This window comes from Aegilops tauschii, chromosome 1, assembly GCF_002575655.3.
Source record: "Aegilops tauschii subsp. strangulata cultivar AL8/78 chromosome 1, Aet v6.0, whole genome shotgun sequence".
NCBI classification, from domain to species: Eukaryota; Viridiplantae; Streptophyta; class Magnoliopsida; order Poales; family Poaceae; genus Aegilops; species Aegilops tauschii.
Window position 1 is genome coordinate 449,831,855 of NC_053035.3, and position 20,011 is coordinate 449,851,865.

Below are 20,011 nucleotides of genomic sequence, written 5' to 3' on the forward strand. Positions count from 1 at the left end.
TTTATGTTAATAATCTTCTCGATGTTGAGTGAAGTTGACCACTCAACATTTGCCTTCATGGATGAAAGGTTATTACTAACGGTTTGATGGTGGATCTGCGGAGGTACTCTGGTGACAGAACTTATCTTCCTCCTTTCTTGACCATTCGATACGGGATTAACGGAGACCGCTTTTAGCTACGTTCACGAGGATACCATTAATCACCGTTGTCGAAACCTGAATGCGAGGAGGAATGGTAATCGCATATGTGATACATGGCTGCTGCATCGCCCCAATTGTAGAAGCATACAAAAAGTGGATTAGTGTAACACCCACGATGCGGCTATATCTCCCACGTGTCGAGGCACGACTTAGAGGCATAACCGCATTGTGGTTTTGTCGCAAGAAGGGTCATCTTCACACAATCCCATGTAATGAACAAGAATGGGATAACGAGAGTTGGCTTACAATCGCCACTTCACACAATACATAAATATAATTCATACATCATTCAAAATCCACACATAGACCGACTACGGTCAAAATCCAAATGAAAATAAGATAACCCCAAATGCTAGATCCCCGATCGTCCCAACTGGGCTCCACTACTGATCATCAGGAAAAGACACATAGTACCACGTTCCTCGTCGAACTCCCACTTGAGGTCGATCTCATCCTCTGCACTGGCATCGTCGGCACCTGAAACTGTTTTGGTAGAATCTGTGAGTCACGAGGACTCGGCAATCTCACACCCGCGAGATCAAGACTATTTAAGCTTATGGGAAAGGATGGTGTAATGAGATGGAGCTGCAGCAGGCACTAAGCATATATAGTGGCTAACATACGCAAAAGAGAGCGAGAAGAGAAGCAACGGAACGGTCGTCATCTAGCAATGACCAAGAAGTGATCCTGAACTCCTACTTACGTCATTCATAACTCGAACCGTGTTCACTTCCCGGACTCCGCCGAGAAGAGACCATCACGGCTACACACACAGTTCATGTATTTTACTTGGGTCAAGTGACAAGTTCTCTACAACCGGATATTAACAAATTCCCATCTGCCTCATAACAGCGGGCACGGCTTTCGAAAGATAATACCCTGCAGGGGTGTCCCAACTTAGCCCACCATAAGCTCTCACGGTCAACGAAGGATAAACCTTCTCCCAGGAAGACCCGATCAGTCTCGGAATCCCGGTTTACAAGACATTTCGACAATGGTAAAACAAGACCAGCAAGCCACCCGAATGTGCCGACAAATCCCGATAGGAGCTGCACATATCTCGTTCTCAGGGCACACCGGATTGTCCAAGCTTTCGATAGGCGAGCCTAGAGCTGCCCCTGGTGGCCACCGGCGACTGACAGGTTGGACCAATACTCAGAGGAGCACTGGCCTGGGGGTTTAAATAAAGATGACCCTCGGGCTCGCGAAAACCCGGGTGTCGTGGAATTGTCACGGCAGATGTCCTCGAGTTAGGACTTAGTCGTGGAGCCATCGCAGCTAGGAAGCTTGAAGGGGTTATGCGGGACAAGGAACACGAGGGTTTATACTGGTTCGGCCCCTTACGGTGAAGGTAAAAGCCTACGTCCAGTTTGAGGTGATATTGATTAGGGTTACGATCGCCAGGGAGCTAAACAGCTATGCCCGGCTCTCGATGAGATTGTTCTCGCCCTAAACCGCTGCCGGGTCGCCCCTTTATATAGGGAGGCTGATGCCCAGCAGCCCTTAGAGTCCCGGCCGGCTCATAAGAGTGTCCGGCTCGGACTCTCAGCTATACTTGCCTTACACTACAAGTTCTACCATCATAATGATTGTAACTACGGGCCTTAAGCCATATCCAGGTCTCAGCCCATCTCTGGCCCATCGTCTTCAAACTTAACTCCGGGCTTCTGGCAATGACCCTACGAGTAACCCGGCCCCTCCTGGCGGGTGACTCTAAGGTCTATATCCTCAACATTAGGCCCCAGATTGATTTGAGCCGGCTCATGTCAATCTTCAACTCGTCCGACAGAAAAATCTCCGGCTTACCGTTCATGTGAAGGCCATAACCCGGAGTGACGTCATCCTCTGGACTCCAGATAATTCGCCGTGACGTCATCCTCCATTAAGTCCGTTTTTTACTCCGCTAGATCCGCAACGGATCTTTGCTTTTACTGTCATCCCGAAAATCGAGGCGTCGTGGGGGGGAGATAACCACGCCGTGGTCTCCTTGAATCTCGCGCCCACTTATGACCTTGCCTTATAAATAGGCCGGCCCGACGGGCTCTTCTCACGCTCTCTTCTTCCTCCTCGCACCATCGCTCTTCTGCCCAAGCTCCTCCGCCGTCGCCGCCGCGGGTCTTCTCGTCGCCACCAAGCTCAGGCCGCTGCATCACCCTGAACGGACCAGAGAAACGCAACAACCTCCGCAGCTCTCCAACTCCGGTAAGTCTTGCTTGCCCTATCAGATAGATCTACCGTAGGGTTCGTCTGTGTTCTTCGCGTTCATCGCCATTGCCACAAGCCTCGGTAGTTCTCGTAGTCACTGCACTTGTTTGATCTTTAGCCTTGTATAGAACTAGTGCGGTAGTCGTTTAGGCCTCATTTCAAGCGCCATTAGATCTCCTTCCACTGTATAGATGCTTCGTTCAAGATCAAGAACATCCGCTCGTCTGTTTCTAGGTCTAGAAAATTTTCATTTCACCCGACCATTTTGATCCAAAAAAGTTACTGCAATATGTGAAACCTGTTTTACCACACTTAGTAAAAACTGCAACCATTGAATCTTGGCGGCTTACGTTTCCGGGTTAAAGAAACCACACACTGCCGAATCCTCCGACTTAAAGAAAACCATGCTTCGCAGAATCCTCCGACTTAAAGAAAACCATGCTTCGTAGAATCCTCCGACTTAAAGAAAACCACCGTATTTGAGTATATACCATTAGTCACCTTCATAAGCCGCCACCATAGTTTTGAACTGTAGATCTCTGGCTTATAATTAACCCGGACATTTTTCCTTTTTGTCATAGACCACCAACTTTCACCATGCCTCCCAAGGCTCCCATCACTTGCAACTGGATGAGGTCCAACGTCACCAACGAGACCCTGGCCAATTTTGTCAAGTCCGGATACTTGCCTAAGAAGGAAATCATGTCCTACCGTGCCCCTGACCCGTCGGAAGAGAGACCACAGCCAAGGGACGGGGAGGTAGTGATCTTCGCAGATCATATGAGCCGGGGCTTCGCACCGCCCGGCTCAAAGTTTTTTAGGGACGTGCTCAACTTCTTCGACTTGCGGCCTCAAGATATAGGACCCAACTCTGTATCCAACATCTGCAATTTCCAAGTCTTTTGCGAAGTGTACCTTGGAGAGGAGCCTAGTCTGCTGCTCTTCAGAGAGCTGTTTTACTTAAACCGCCAGAATGAGTGCGCCAACGGGCCAAGTTTGGAGCTAGGTGGCATCTCCATCCAACGGCGCAGGGACTGTCTGTTCCCTTATGCAGAGCCGCCGAGCCACCCCAAGGACTGGAATATGACTTGGTTCTACTGCCAAGATACATCCCCGGCTGATGAAAGCCCGCTGCCCGGCTTTCGCCCAACACGTCTAGAGCCGACTCACCCACTGTCGGACAAGCTGACTGCCGCGGAGCGCCAGCCTCTGCTTCCGACTATCAATAAGATCAAGGCCCTCCTGGGCAATGGTCTGAACGGAATCGACCTAGTCCGCTGTCTGGATCTCATGGCGGGTGATCCCATTGAGCCGCCGCCCCGGCTTAATGTGTGAGTACACCGGGCAAAAAGATGACCCTCAGAGGCACAGTCGCAATGATCTTCCAGAAGACGTTGCAGAAGAAGAGACCAAGGCTCTTTTAAATGAGAGCCTGGCAGACTGCGGAAGGACCGGGTTAGCCCCCTTCTGCAAGACCAACCCAGCCCCAGCGGTAAGTCGCTGACTTTAACTTATTATCCTTTTCTGCATATAACCTTCATCTGAACCGTTGTAAGAATTCATCATTGTATCTTTCAGGCTGATGACAAGTTCTGGCGGGTCAAATATGACCATGAGGCGGCCAAGAAGGCCAGGAAGGCGAAGAAAGCCACCAAGAAAGCCACCCCTCACAAAAAAGGAAGCAGACCTACTGCTTCGGAGCTGATGCAATTAAGTGACAGCTCCGAGTCAGAGGTAACCCCTAAACCTTTAAATTCTTGCTGTATTTGTTGTTTGTTGCTGTCCGCCTTATCAACACTTGCTCATTGACAGGATGACACCGGCGCCAGTAACCCGGTGGTTGAAGAGGTAATGTCACTTTCCTCCGACTCGGAGCCCTTGCCACAACTGAAAGTCCGAAGGGTAACCCGGAAAGTAAGCTTTTCACATCCTTTAGCTTACCAAGACCCTCAATTTATTTTGAAGCGACAGGTTCATGAAAGTCGGCGTCACACCCGGACCAATAAGGACACCGATCTCTCCGCCGGGTTACCCGACGCAACAAGGAAGCGTCGAACTAAGGTTTTTTCCCACTTGTACCCTTTTCACCCGTTGGCGGGCGTTATCCGTCAGCCACTCAATTGTTCTGACTCTAATTACCAGGAGACCTCCCCCTCTTCGGGTGATTCCATGCAATCAAATCTGCCGGCTTTCAAGACCGCGCCCGGGTAACAACAATCATCTTATGCTGTCCGGATCTTTATTCATATTCTTTGTACCAACCTTTGTTGTTCTTTCAGTGCCCAGGCAAAGCTCACCAAGAGGGTGAAGAAAACCAAGTCGGCCGGAGTGCCGGACCTGCCTGAGCCGGCGGTGACAGTCCAAGAACCGCCAGCTGCCTCCGCCCCCGAAGCCACCACTCCAATGGACACGGCGCCTGAAGCCACTGCCCCAACTACCAAGGCAACGACCGAAGCTTCGGTTAACCCGGAGGCCTCCGGCTTAGCTCCGCCAGCAGACGACCCGGACAGAGTTCGTTGAGCCGGGGAGACCGACCGTGTTGGCCAAATGCTCCGCGAAGGGGGAGTTGCTGCAGCCTCACCGGGTGAACTTGGACCTCTCCGACTACACCAACTTGAGCATTGGAGAGCTCGTCTCTGGCTACATCAGCCAGGTGCACAAGAGCCGGGACGCGGAGATCGCCATGGTAAACCAGATCCAACAAAAATATGAGGTATTCTTCTGCTGTCTTCTTACTTACTGCATAGTTACCTTTGCCATGCTAGCCCCCAAGTCGACGACTTATGCTTGAATATGTTGTAGACTTAGGTTCCGGCTTACTCAACTGAGCCGGCAGAATGTAGATAGATACGTTCAATATGCATTAGCCCCCAAGTGCCAAGTGTCTTTGCTTGGAAAACGCTTGGGACTTATATAATGACTGTTAATAACCTGGAAATATATGCAGGCTGTTGGCAAGAAACTAGAGGCGGACCTTGCGGATCTCAAGAGCCGGCTGAAGATGCAGGAGATGGAGACCCGGAAGGCAAACGCCAAGTTTGTATCCAGCATCGCCACTCAAGAAAAATTGAAGACCGAGTTTGATGCTGAGAGAAAAGCCTGGGTCGAAGAGAAGGCCGCACTGGTGACCCGGGCGGAACAGGCGGAGAAGGCTCTCGCTGAGAAGACCGCCGAGCTCTCCGGCCTAAAGCGCCAGGTTTCCCAAATGATGGCCGCTATCTTCGGTAAGTCGCCTCACCGGCTTTCATCAAGTTTGTATATGTCATGATTCATCCTTGTCACCGGCTTATCTGATTCTGTTAAACAGGTCCCAGGAGTGCCAACCTCAACCAGAGCGTGGTCACCAAGTTAAAGGCCGTGTACACCCTGGTGGAACAGCTCTACACCGGGTCACAGCGTGCCTTAGCTGTGGTGGCCCTATCCAACGAGGTGCCAACTCATCTGGCCGAAGTCCTGCGCCGGCTCGCCGTTCTGCCTCAGCGGATCCAAGAGCTGCGACGGGCCTCCGCGAGAGCCGGAGCAATCGCCGCGCTGAGCCGGGCGAAGGCATTCCTGCCGGAGCTAGACCCGGCAGACATCGCCCTGGGTTATCCAAGCCTGAAGGAAAACGGCTCAGCTTTCGACCAGAAGGACTTCGCAGCGTGCGTGAAGGCTGTACGCCCGGTGGCCACCCTCATCGGGAATGACACAGATCTGACCAAGTACCAGCCGGGTTATGACGCGGAGAATCAGAGGATTCCAACCCCTCGCTATGAAGCCCTCAATCTGATCCCGCCGGCTCGTCAGCACACCTTCGCCTCGGAGATTGACCCGGCCGGGTTAATTGATGAAGAAGCCCAATTCGAAGCTCTCAGCGGCATCGACTGGAAGTCATCAACCTTCGAGGTCTTGGGATCAGCCGGAGGAGAAGATAGAAATGAGCCGGGGACTTCAACTCAGCGGGCATCATAATTCGGCTGGCGGTTTATCAAACAATGTTCCACCTTTTAGACTTGAAGAGTTTTTGTAATAGAGTAGGTGCAAACAGTCTATCTCTGCCGTGCCATCGTGCACGCATTGAATGCCAAGGTCTTTTGAAGTTGTCTCCTTAATATTTCTCCGGGTCATAATCATCCCTTTGTTTTTCTCAACCTCAAAGAGGTAGCTTTAAGTATCCTGCATAACAAAGCAAATCACAAGTCTCAAGGCGGCTTACCGCCCTGAGAATCAGGTGTTTTGGATAAATAACCCGGAATATGAATCAAAAGAGATTGGTCCTCAATTATCTTCTTGACACAGCCGTAATAACACACTTAGCGACCAGTAAGCATACTTCCGGTTTAAATAACCCGGGTAACAAGGTTGGTATCTTAACTCCGCCTTACCGGTCATAATGACACCCATGGCGTTCAACGAACACTGTAAACCAAAGTTAAGCCGGTAAAGTGAGACCCGGCCGTACACACCTTGACATGATCAGAGTAAACTTGTGATAAAGCAGAGGAACTTTAGGGGCTTCCGGTTCGAATACGACCAAAGACCCGGCCCAAAGGGGTTAAGCCAAGATTCGGATACGATCATATAGCCCCCAGTGGGTGTGGCGATGCCAATCAAGAGGGTACCGACAGCTATGTTCTCTTTGGTTCGAATACGACCCATGTTTGAATAGGAAGCCCCCAAGTGATTTTTAGAATTGTTTAACGACGCTGATTCGAATACGATCCACGTCGGTTCTCAGAGGGGTTAAACTATGATTCAAATATGACCAAAGGTAACCTCCCAATGAGCTCGGCACTTTGCCAATCAAATGGGTATCGACAGCTATGTTCTCTTTGGTTCGAATACGACCCATGTTTGAACAGGAAGCCCCCAAGTGACTTTACTGCTTACGGCTAGATTCGGATACGATCATAAGCCGGATCCTCCTTTAAATCATCATGTAATCTTGTAATAGAAACAACACGTGCATATTTGGAGGAGAAAAAAGGACAGAGGTCCTGCTTTATTGCTTATCATAATATATACATGGCTGAGACAAATATGTACACCACGAGAGCCGGTAGCTCAAGTGTAGTAAGGCCGAAGCTGAGCTATGTTCCACGGCCGACGGGTCTCTTCCTCAGATTTACGTGAATCTTTGTGCTCCCGAATATCAATGAGGTAATATGACCCGTTGTGCAAGTTCTTGCTGACCACAAAGGGCCCTTCCCAAGGTGGGGATAACTTGTGTGCATCTGTTTGATCCTGGATGAGCCGGAGCACAAGGTCGCCTTCCTGGAAGACCCGGGATTTGACCCGGCGGCTATGATAACGGCGCAAGTCTTGTTGGTAAATCGCTGACCGGGCTGCTGCCACATCACATTGTTCATCCAACAAGTCAAGAGCATCTTGGCGCGCCTGTTCATTATCCGTCTCAACATAAGCCGCCACGCGAGGTGAGTCGTGACGAATGTCGCTGGGGAGGACTGCTTCTGCTCCATACACCATGAAGAAAGGCGTAAAGCCTGTAGATCTGTTAGGAGTAGTATTGATGCTCCATAAGACGGAGGGCAACTCCTCCACCCAACAACCCGGCGTGCGTTGCAAAGGGACCAAAAGCCGGGGCTTGATGCCCTTCAGAATCTCCTGATTAGCTCTCTCAGCTTGACCATTGGATTGAGGATGAGCCACTGAAGAAACATCAAGCCGGATATGCTCTCGTTGACAAAACTCTTCCATGGCGCCTTTGGAAAGATTGGTGCCATTGTCAGTTATAATGCTGTGCGGAAAGCCAAATCGGAAAATCACCTTTTTCATAAATTGAACCGCCGTGGCTGCATCGCACTTGCTAACTGGCTCAGCTTCCACCCACTTTGTGAATTTGTCAACTGCCACCAAGAGGTGGGTCTTCTTATCCTTGGACCTTTTAAAAGGCCCAACCATATCAAGCCCCCAGGCCGCAAAGGGCCAAGTGATTGGGATCATCCTCAACTCCTGAGCCGGTACGTGAGCCCGTCGTGAGAACCTTTGGCAACCATCACATTTACTGACCAAGTCCTCTGCATCAGCGTGAGCCGTCAGCCAATAAAAACCATGACGGAAAGCCTTGGCCACAAGGGATTTTGAGCCGGCGTGATGGCCACAATCCCCTTCATGGATCTCACGCAAGATCTCTTGGCCTTCCTCAGGGGAGATACAACGTTGAAATGCCCCTGAAACACTGCGATGATGTAACTCACCATCGATAACGATCATTGACTTAGCCCGCCGGGTTATTTGCCTGGCCAAAGTTTCATCCTCAGGCAACTCTCCCCGGGTTATATAAGCCAGATATGGCATTGTCCAGTCTGGTATGACATGAAGAGCCGCCACCAGTCGTGCCTCCGGGTCAGGGATAGCCAAGTCTTCCTCTATAGGCAACTTAACCGAAGGGTTATACAAGACGTCCATGAAAGTGTTAGGCGGCACCGGCTTTCGCTGAGAGCCTAGCCGGCTTAGAGCATCAGCCGCCTCGTTCTTCCTGCGATCAATGTGCTCCACTTGGTAGCCCTGAAAGTGCCCAGCAATGGCATCAACCTCGCGGCGATAAGCCGCCATGAGAGGATCCTTAGAATCCCACGTGCCTGATACTTGTTGAGCCACCAAGTCTGAGTCACCAAAGCACCTTACCCGGCTTAAGCTCATCTCCTTAGCCACCCGAAGACCGTGGAGCAAAGCCTCGTATTCAGCCGCATTGTTAGTGCAAGGAAACATCAACTGTAGCACATAATGGAACTTGTCACCCTTAGGGGAAGCCAAAACAACGCCAGCCCCCGAGCCCTCCAGCTGCCTGGACCCATCAAAGTGAATAGTCCAATAAGTGTTATCCGGCTTTTGCTCAGGCACTTGTGACTCTGTCCAATCATTGATGAAATCCACCAAGGCCTGAGATTTAACAGCAGTGCGTGGCACATATTTGAGGCCATGAGGTCCAAGTTCTATAGCCCACTTAGCAATTCTCCCTGTGGCCTCTCTGTTTTGAATAATATCACCAAGAGGGGCAGAACTGACCACAGTGATGGGATGACCCTGAAAATAATGCTTAAGCTTCCGGCTCGCCATGAACACACCATACACAAGCTTCTGCCAATGCGGGTACCGCTGCTTGGACTCAATGAGCACTTCGCTGACATAATAAACCGGCCGCTGAACCGGATGCTCCTTACCCGCCTCCTTGCGCTCCACCACAATAGCCACGCTGACGGCTCGTGCGTTTGCCGCCACATACAGTAGCAGGGGCTCCTTATAAACCGGAGCAGCAAGGACTGGGGGCTCTGCCAGCTGCTTTTTCAAATCCTCAAAAGCGGTATTAGCTGCATCATTCCAGACAAAGTTATCAGTCTTCTTCATCAACTGATATAAGGGCATGGCCTTCTCACCCAAACGGCTTATAAACCGGCTTAAAGCAGCGATGCGACCCGCCAAGCGCTGCACGTCATTTATACACGCCGGCTTAGCTAGGGAGGTGATGGCCTTGATCTTCTCCGGGTTAGCCTCAATGCCTCTGTCAGAAACCAAGAAGCCCAATAGTTTGCCTGCAGGAACACCAAAAACACACTTGGCCGGGTTAAGCATCATCTTATAGACCCGGAGATTATCAAAGGTTTCCCTTAAATCATCTATCAGGGTTTCCTCTTTGATGGATTTAACCACAATATCATCCACGTAAGCCAGAACATTGCGCCCAATCTGTTTATGAAGACAGTTCTGTACACAACGCTGGTAAGTCGCCTGTGCACACTTGAGTCCAAAGGGCATAGACACATAGCAGAAGGCTCCAAAGAGAGTGATGAACGCCGTCCTCTCCTGGTCCTTAACTGCCATCTTAATCTGATGATATCCAGAATAAGCATCCAAGAAACTTAAGCGTGCACAACCTGCCGTAGCATCAATGATTTGATCAATACGGGGGAGGGCAAAAGGATCAGCCGGACACGCCTTGTTCAAGTCCGTGTAGTCCACACACATCCGCCAGGTGCCGTTCTTCTTGAGCACGAGCACCGGGTTAGCCAACCACTCTGGGTGAAAGACTTCAACGATAAACCCGGCCGCCAAGAGCCGGGCCACTTCTTCACCAATAGCTTTCCGCCTCTCTTCGTTAAACCGCCGAAGGAACTGTCTGACCGGCTTAAATTTCGGATCAACATTGAGAGTGTGCTCAGCGAGTTCTCTAGGTACACCTGGCATGTCAGAGGGTTTCCATGCGAAGATGTCCCTATTCTCACGGATGAACTCGATGAGCGCGCTTTCCTATTTTGGATCCAGATTTGCACTGATGCTAAACTGCTGGGATGAGTCACCTGGAACAAAATCGACAAGTTTAGTCTCATCCGCAGATTTAAACTTCATCGCCGGCTCATTCTCCGTAGTCGGCTTTTTCAGAGAGGTCATATCTGTTGGGTTAACATTGTCTTTGTAAAACTTCAACTCCTCTGTAGCACAAACAGACTCTGCATAAGCCGCGTCGCCTTCCTCACACTCTAGAGCCACTTTCCGGCTGCCGTGGACCGTAATAGTCCCGTTGTGACCCGGCATTTTGAGCTGTAAGTACACATAACACGGCCGTGCCATGAACTTGGCATAAGCTGGCCGTCCAAATATAGCATGGTATGGACTTCTTATCTTGACCACCTCAAACGTCAACTTCTCCACCCTGTAATTGTTCTCATCACCAAAAGCCACTTCCAATTCGATCTTGCCGACTGGATAAGCCGACTTACCAGGTACCACACCATGGAAGATAGTGTTTGACTGGCTGAGGTTCTTATCAACCAACCCCATACGGCGAAAAGTCTCATAATAGAGGATGTTGATGCTGCTGCCTCCATCCATGAGCACCTTTGTGAATTTATATCCTCCCACCTGAGGAGCCACCACTAAGGCCAAGTGGCCCGGGTTATCCACCCGGGGAGGGTGATCCTCCCTACTCCACACTATAGGCTGCTCAGACCACCGCAAGTAGCGTGGGACCGCCGGCTCAACAGCATTCACAGCCCTCTTGTGAAGCTTCTGATCTCGCTTGCACAGACTAGTGGTAAACACATGATACTGTCCACCGCTAAGCTGCTTTGGATTGGTCTGATAACCCCCCTGCTGCTATTGATGACCCTGGCCAGGCTGTTGATTAAAGCCCCCTTGACCATTCTGAGGACCGGAATTTGAGCCGCCGCCCGGGCCATGAAAGCCGCCAGCGCCTGAACCGCCGCCCGGGCCATTGTAATTCTTAAAGGCCTTCATGATTGCACAATCCTTCCACAGATGAGTCGCTGGCTTCTCTCTTGAGCCGTGCCTTGGACAAGGTTCATTCAACAGCTGCTCCAGCATTGGACCTGACCCGCCGCCTCGGGGAGGGGGCCTCCCCTTGCGTCGCTGGTTATTACCTTGGGAGTTGGCGTTGGCTACAAACTCTAGGCTGCCATCGGCCTTGCGCTTGCCTCCTCCTTGGTTCCCGGGTTAAACTGAGGACCCTTGCCATTGCCGTTCTTCTTTCCCTTCCCTGTCCTTTCATCATCTGAAGGGGGATCCTTGGTACCATCAGAATCGGCGTACTTGACAAGAGCCGCCATTAGTGTACCCATATCAGTGCAGTCGCGCTTAAGCCGCCCGAGTTTCATCTTCAGGGGCACAAAGCGACAATTCTGTTCCAACATTAAGACTGCAGAGCCGGCATCCATCTTATCTGATGAGTGTATGATCTCCTTGACCCGGCGAACCCAATGGGTCGTGGATTCACCCTCCTGCTGCTTACAGTTAGTCAAGTCCACAATTGACATAGACTGCCTACAGGTATCTTTGAAGTTTTGGATGAACCGGGCTTTCAGCTCAGCCCAAGACCCAATGGAATTCGGTGGTAGCCCTTTCAACCAAGTGCGGGCAGTCCCATCCAACATCATGGTGAAATACTTGGCCATGGCCGCCTCACTGACCTCCAGCAGTTCCATAGCCATCTCATAACTCTCAATCCAGGCCGCGGGTTGTAAGTTAGCTGTATAGTTAGGCACCTTCCTAGGGCCCTTGAAGTCCTTAGGTAGACGTTCATTACTGTTGAGGATATAGACCTTAGAGTCACCCGCCAGGAAGGGCCGGGTTACTCATACGGTCGTGGCCAGAAGCCCGGAGCCAAGTTTCAAGACGATGGGCCAGAGATGGGCTGAGACCCGGATACGGCTTAAGGCCCATAGTTACAATCGTTATTATAGTATAACTTGTAGTGTAAGGCAAGTAGGATTGAGAGTCCGAGCCGGACACTCTTATGAGCCGGCCGGGACTCTAAGGGCTGCTGGGCGTCAGCCTCCCTATATAAAGGGACGACCCGGCAGCAGTTTAGGGCGACAACAATCTGATCGAGAGCCGGGCATAGCTGTTTAGCTCCCTGGTGATCGTAACCCTAATCAATACCACCTCAAACTGGACGTAGGCTTTTACCTTCATCGTAAGGGGCTGAACCAGTATAAACCCTCGTGTTCCTTGTCCCGCACAACCCCTTCAAGCTTCCTAGCTGCGATGGCTCCACGACTAAGTCCTAGCTCGAGGACATCTGCCGTGACAACTCCACGATAGTTGGCGCCCACCGTGGGGCCAGCGCATGGCGGATTTGAGTTCTCGAAGGGCAGCTTCGAAGGGCTCAAGGGATACGTTGTGGGCCGGATGACCAAGAGTCGTCGCGGCAAGCTCTACATCGACGATGCGGACTGGGGCCCCGACGCCGGCTCAATTGAGTACGGGTACCGGGTCCCCTTTGGCGGAATTCATGTCTTCATCGGCAAGATTGGGGAGCCGGGCCCCGAGCCGGATCTCTGCGCCGATCTCATCGAAACGGCTTAGCGCGCACGACCCGCCCGGGCCCGGCCTACCTTAAGGCGTGCTTTTGTGGGATACATCCATGGAGGGCCCTCTGATCCATCCGGGTCTGGTGATGAGGCGGCCGCCGGCTCTGACGGCGAGTCGGCCACTGATGAATAAAACTCGTTGTACCAACTTCAAGATGGCAGGTTCATGGGTTGTTCCGACGACGACAGTATTCCGGACCTTTTTGAGCCGCCAAGTTAGGTTGGAGTTTTTATGGCTGGTGCGCAGCCTGTTCAGGACCCCGCTGCCGGATCGGGAAACAGGGTGCCTTCCCCGGCTCAGGTGCTGATGGATCTCACGGACAAGATGACGGCCCTGTTAACCGCCACGATTGACCCGGCAGATCAAGCTCAGCATGATGCGGAGGTGGCACAGTTAAAATTGGATCTGATAAAAGCTAAAGAGGATCTTGCAGCGGAAGGGATCAGGCTGGCTGCGGAGCGGGCGGCTCTCAACGCCCGGACTCAGCTGATTCAGGCGCAGTCCTTTCAACTCACGATGGATCAGAACGCGGCCAACGAGGTCATGAGAAGGAGGCATCAGAAGGCCCAGTCTCGACTCCCACCGGTTTACGATCCACGCAATCTCTTCAACACGCCGGGTGCAGGATCTAGTAACCCGCCACGGGTCATTGCGTCCGGGTCTGGACCCCTTATTCAGCCATGAGTGATGGGGCCTCCCCAGGTGCCCCCTGCCCCGCCTCAGTATGTGCCAATACCCCCGGGTCATTATGATAACCCGCTGGAGAACATGGTGGCTGCGGCAGCACGACTGGCGGCTCTCCCCGTTGACGGCGACTCTCCGGCGGCCATCGAAACCCGCCGGGTCAGGGAACTCCTGCAGACGGCTCTGGCACAGCAAGAGGCGTACTCCTACAGCCGGGACAGGATCCACTCGACCCCTCATCCAGGCCAGAGCCCGAGTTACAGCCGTCACATGGTCTCAGCAACCGGCTCAAGTAATGTCCGACGCCATGACCCGCCCCCTGGCCATGGCCCGGTTCATAATGGAGCCTTTTACGCAGCAGACCAAGCGCGGCAGGAGGCGGAGCAGGTGCCTCAATTAACGGCTTACCAGACCCCCCCGGCTTATCCGACGACTTCCGTTGATGTGGGTATCCCTACCAGGACCGGGGGTGTCCCTTGTTTGGTGCCAGCTATCCGTAATGAACGTCTACCTAAGGACTTCAAGGGCCCTAGGAAGGTGCCTAACTATACAGCTGACTTACAGCCTGCGGCCTGGATTGAGAGTTATGAGATGGCTATGGAATTGCTAGAGGTCAGTGAGGCGGCCATGGCCAAATATTTCACCATGATGTTAGATGGAACTGCCCGCACGTGGTTGAAAGGGCTGCCACCGAATTCCATTGGGTCTTGGGCTGAGCTGAAAGCCCGGTTCATTCAAAACTTCAAAGATACCTGTAGGCAGTCTATGTCAATTGTGGATTTGACTAACTGTAAGCAGCAGGAGGGTGAATCCACGACCCATTGGGTTCGCCGGGTCAAGGAGATCATACATTCATCGGATAAGATGGATGCCGGCTCTGCAGTCTTAATGTTGGAACAAAACTGTCGCTTTGTGCCCCTAAAGATGAAACATGGGCGGCTTAAACGTGACTGCACTGACATGGGTACACTAATGGCGGCTCTTGTCAAGTATGCCGATTCCGATGGTACCAAGGATCCCCCTTTAGATGATGAAAGGACAGGGAAGGGAAAGAAGAACGACAATGGCAAGGGTCCTCAGTTTAACCCGGGGAACCAAGGAGGGGGCAAGCGCAAGGCCGATGGCAGCCTGGAGTTCGTAGCCAACGCCAACTCCCAAGGTAACAACCAGCGACGCAAGGGGAGGCCCCCTCCCCGAGGCGGCGGGTCAGGGCCTTCTTTGGAGCAGCTGTTGAATGAACCTTGTCCGAGACACGGCTCTAGAGAGAAGCCAGCGACTCATCTGTGGAAGGATTGTGCAATCATGAAGGCCTTTAAAAACTACAATGGCCCGGGTGGCGGCTCAGGTGCCGGCGGCTCAGGCGCCGGCGGCTTTCATGGCCCGGGGGGCGGCTCAAATTCTGGCCCTCCGGGCGGTCAAGGGGGCTTTAATCAGCAGTCTGGCCAGGGTCATCAACAGCAGCAGGGGGGTTATCAGACCAATCCAAAGCAGCTTAGCGGTGGACAGTATCATGTGTTTACCACTAGTTTGTGCAAACGAGATCAGAAGCTTCACAAGAGGGCTGTGAATGCAGTTGAGCCGGCGGTTCCACGCTACTTGCGGTGGTCTGAGCAGCCTATAGTGTGGAGTAGGGAGGATCACCCTCCCCGGGTGGATAACCCGGGCCACTTGGCCTTAGTAGTGGCTCCTCAGGTGGGAGGCTATAAGTTTACAAAGGTACTCATGGATGGAGGCAGTAGCATCAATATCCTCTATTATGAGACTTTTCGCCGTATGGGGTTGGTTGATAAGAACCTCAGCCAGTCAAACACTATCTTCCATGGTGTGGTACCTGGTAAGTCGGCTTATCCAGTCGGCAAGATCGAATTGGAAGTGGCTTTTGGTGATGAGAACAACTACAGGGTGGAGAAGTTGACCTTTGAGGTGGTCAAGATAAGAAGCCCGTACCATGCCATATTTGGACGACCGGCTTACGCCAAGTTCATGGCACGACCGTGTTATGTGTACTTACATCTCAAGATGCCGGGTCACAATGGGACCATTACGGTTCACGGCAGCCGGAAGGTGGCTCTGGAGTGTGAGGAAGGTGATGCAGCTTATGCAGAGTCTGTTTGCGCTACAGAGGAGTTGAAGTTTTATAAAGACAATGTTGACCCAACAGATATGACCTCTCTGAAAAAGCCGACTACGGAGACTGAGCCGGCGATGAAATTTAAGTCAGCTGATGAAACTAAGCTTGTTGATTTTGTTCCAGGAGATTCATCTCAGCAGTTTAGCATCAGTGCCAATCTGGATCCAAAATAGGAAAGCGCGCTCATCGAGTTCATCCGTGAGAATAGGGACATCTTTGCGTGGAAACCTTCTGACATGCCAGGTGTACCTAGAGAACTCGCTGAGCACACTTTCAATGTTGATCCGAAACTTAAACCGGTCAGACAGTTCCTTCGGCGGTTTAACGAAGAGAGGCGGAAAGCTATTGGTGAAGAAGTGGCCCGGCTCTTGGCGGCCGGGTTTATCGTTGAAGTCATTCACCCAGAGTGGTTGGCCAACCCGGTGCTCGTACTCAAGAAGAACGGCACCTGGCGGATGTGTGTGGACTACACGAACTTGAACAAGGCGTGTCCGGCTGATCCTTTTGCTCTCCCCCGTATTGATCAAATCATTGATGCTACGGCAGGTTGTGCACGCTTAAGTTTCTTGGATGCTTATTCCGGGTATCATCAGATTAAGATGGCAGTTAAGGACCAGGAGAAGACGGCGTTCATCACTCCCTTTGGAGCCTTCTGCTATGTGTCTATGCCCTTTGGACTCAAGTGTGCACAGGCAACTTACCAGCGTTGTGTACAGAATTGTCTTCATAAACAGATCAGGCGCAATGTTCACGCTTACGTGGACGATATTGTGGTTAAATCCATCAAGGAGGAAACCCTGATAGATGACTTAAGGGTGACAAATTCCATTATGTGCTACAGTTGATGTTCCCTTGCACTAACAATGCGGCTGAATACGAGGCTTTGCTCCATGGTCTTCGGGTGGCTAAGGAGATGAGCTTAAGCCGGGTAAGGTGCTTTGGTGACTCAGACTTGGTGGCTCAACAAGTATCAGGCACCTGGGATTCAAAGGATCCTCTCATGGCGGCTTATCGCCGCGAGGTTGATGCCATTGCTGGGCATTTTCAGGGATACCAAGTGGAGCACATTGATCGCAGGAAGAACGAGGCGGCTGATGCTTTAAGCCGGCTAGGCTCTCAGCGAAAGCCGGTGCCGCCTAACACTTTCCTGGATGTCCTGTATAACCCCTCAGTTAAGTTGCCTACAGAGGAGGACTTGGCTATCCCTGACCCGGAGGCACGACTAGTGGCGGCTCTTCATGTCATACTAGACTGGACAATGCCATATCTGGCTTATATAACCCGGGGGGAGTTTCCTGAGGATGAAACTTTGGCCAGGCAAATAACCCGGCAGGCTAAGTCAATGATTGTCATCGATGGCGAGTTACATCATCGCAGTGTTTCAGGGGCATTTCAACGTTGTATCTCCCCTGAGGAAGGCCAAGAGATCTTGCGGGAGATCCATGAGGGGGATTGTGGTCATCATGCCGGCTCAAAATCTCTTGTAGCCAAGGCTTTCCGTCATGTTTTTTATTGGCTGACGGCTCACGCTGATGCAGAGGACTTGGTCAGTAAATGTGATGGTTGCCAAAAGTTCTCACGACGGGCTCATGTGCCGGCTCAGGAGTTGAGGATGATCCCAATCACTTGGCCCTTTGCGGTCTGGGGGCTTGATATGGTTGGACCTTTTAAACGGTCCAAGGATAAGAAGACCCACCTCTTGGTGGCAGTTGATAAATTCACAAAGTGGGTGGAAGCTGAGCCAGTTAGCAAGTGCGATGCGGCCACGGCGGTTCAATTTATGAAAAAGGTGATTTTCCGCTTTGGTTTTCCGCACAGCATTATAACTGACAATGGCACCAATCTCTCCAAAGGAGCCATGGAAGAGTTTTGTCGACGAGAGCATATCCGACTTGATGTTTCTTCGGTGGCTCATCCTCAATCCAATGGTCAGGCTGAGAGAGCTAATCAGGAAATTCTGAAGGGGATCAAGCCCCGGCTTTTGGTCCCTTTACAACGGACGCCGGGTTGTTGGGTGGAGGAGTTGCCTTCCGTCTTATGGAGCATCAACACTACTCCTAACAGGTCCACAGGCTTCACGCCTTTCTTCATGGTTTATGGAGCAGAAGCAGTCCTCCCCAGCGATATTCGTCACGACTCACCTCGCGTGGCGGCTTATGTTGAGACGGATAATGAACAGGCGCGCCAAGATGCTCTTGACTTGTTGGACGAACAGCGTGACGTGGTAGCAGCCCGTTCAGCGATTTACCAACAAGACCTGCGCCGTTATCATAGCCGCCGGGTCAAATCCCGGGTCTTCCAGGAAGGCGACCTTGTGCTCCGGCTCATCCAGGATCAAACAGATGCACACAAGTTATCCCCACCTTGGGAAGGGCCCTTTGTGGTCAACAAGAACTTGCACAACGGGTCATATTACCTCATTGATATTCGGGAGCACAAAGATTCACGTAAATCTGAGGAAGAGACCAGTCGGCCGTGGAACATAGCTCAGCTTCGGCCTTACTACATTTGAGCTACCGGCTCTCGTGGTGTACATATTTATCTCAGCCATGTATATATTATGATAAGCAATAAAGCAGGACCTCTGTCCTTTTCTCTCCTCCAAATATGTGTGTGTTGTTTTTTACATGCTGACTTAAAGGAGGATCCGGCTTATGATCGTATTCGAATCTAGCCGTAAGCAGTAAAGTCACTTGGGGGCTTCCTGTTCAAACATGGGTCGTATTCGAACCAAAGAGAACATAGCTGTCGATACCCATTTGATTGGCAAAGTGCCGAGCTCATTGGGAGGTTGACTTTGGTCATATTTGAATCATTGTTTAACCCCTCTGAGAACCGACGTAGATCGTATTCGAATCAGCGTCATTAAACAATTTTAAGAATCACTTGGGGGCTTCCTGTTCAAACATAGGTCGTATTCGAACCAAAGAGAACATAGCTGTCGGTACCCTCTTGATTGGCATCGCCACACCCACTGGGGGCTATATGATCGTATCCGAATCTTGGCTTAACCCCTTTGGGCCGGGTCTCTGGTCGTATTCGAACCGGAAGCCCCTAAGTTCTTCTGTTTTTTCACAAGTGTATTCTGAGGTGTGCATAGCCGGGTCTCACTTGCCGGCTTAACTTTGGTTTACAGTGTTAGTTGCACATCATGGGTGTCACCAAGGCAAGTAAATCGGAGTTAAGGTATCAACCTTACTACCCGGGTTATTTAACCAGAAGGATGCTTACAGGCTGTTAAAGTGTGTTATTTCGGCTATGTTCAGAGTATAATTAAGGACCAGTCTTTTTGATTCATATTCCGGGTTATTTATCTCAAACACCTGAATCTCAGGGCGGTACGCCGCCTCGAGACTTGTGATTTGCCTTTACATGCAGATACTTAAAGACACCTTTTGGGGTTAAGAAAAGCAATGGAATGATTATGACCCGGGGAAATATCAAAGAGACAAATTCAAAGGGCTTTCGCATTCAAAACGTGCACGATGGCACGGCAGAGATAAATTGTTGCACCTACTCTATTACAATAACTCTTCAAGTCTAAAAGGTGGAACAATGTTTGGTAACCCGCCCGCTAAACTATGATGCCTGCTGGGTTGAAGTCCCCGGCTCATTCCTGTCTTCTCCTCCGGCTGATCCTAAGACCTCGAAGGTGGATGATTTCCAGTCGATGCCGCTGAGAGCTTCGAACTGGGCTTCTTCGTCAATTAACCCGGTCGGGTCAATCTCCGGGGCGAAGGTGTGCTGACGAGCCAGAGGGATCAGATTGATAGCTTCATAGCGAGGGGTTGGAATCCTCTAATTCTCCGCGTCATAACCCGGCTGGTACTTGGTTAAGTCGGTGTCGTTCCCGAGGAGGGTGGCCACCGGGCGTACAGCCTTCACACACGCCGCGAAGTCCTTCTGGTCAAAGGCAGAGCCGTCTTCCTTCAGGCTTGGGTAACCCAGGGCGATGTCTGCCGG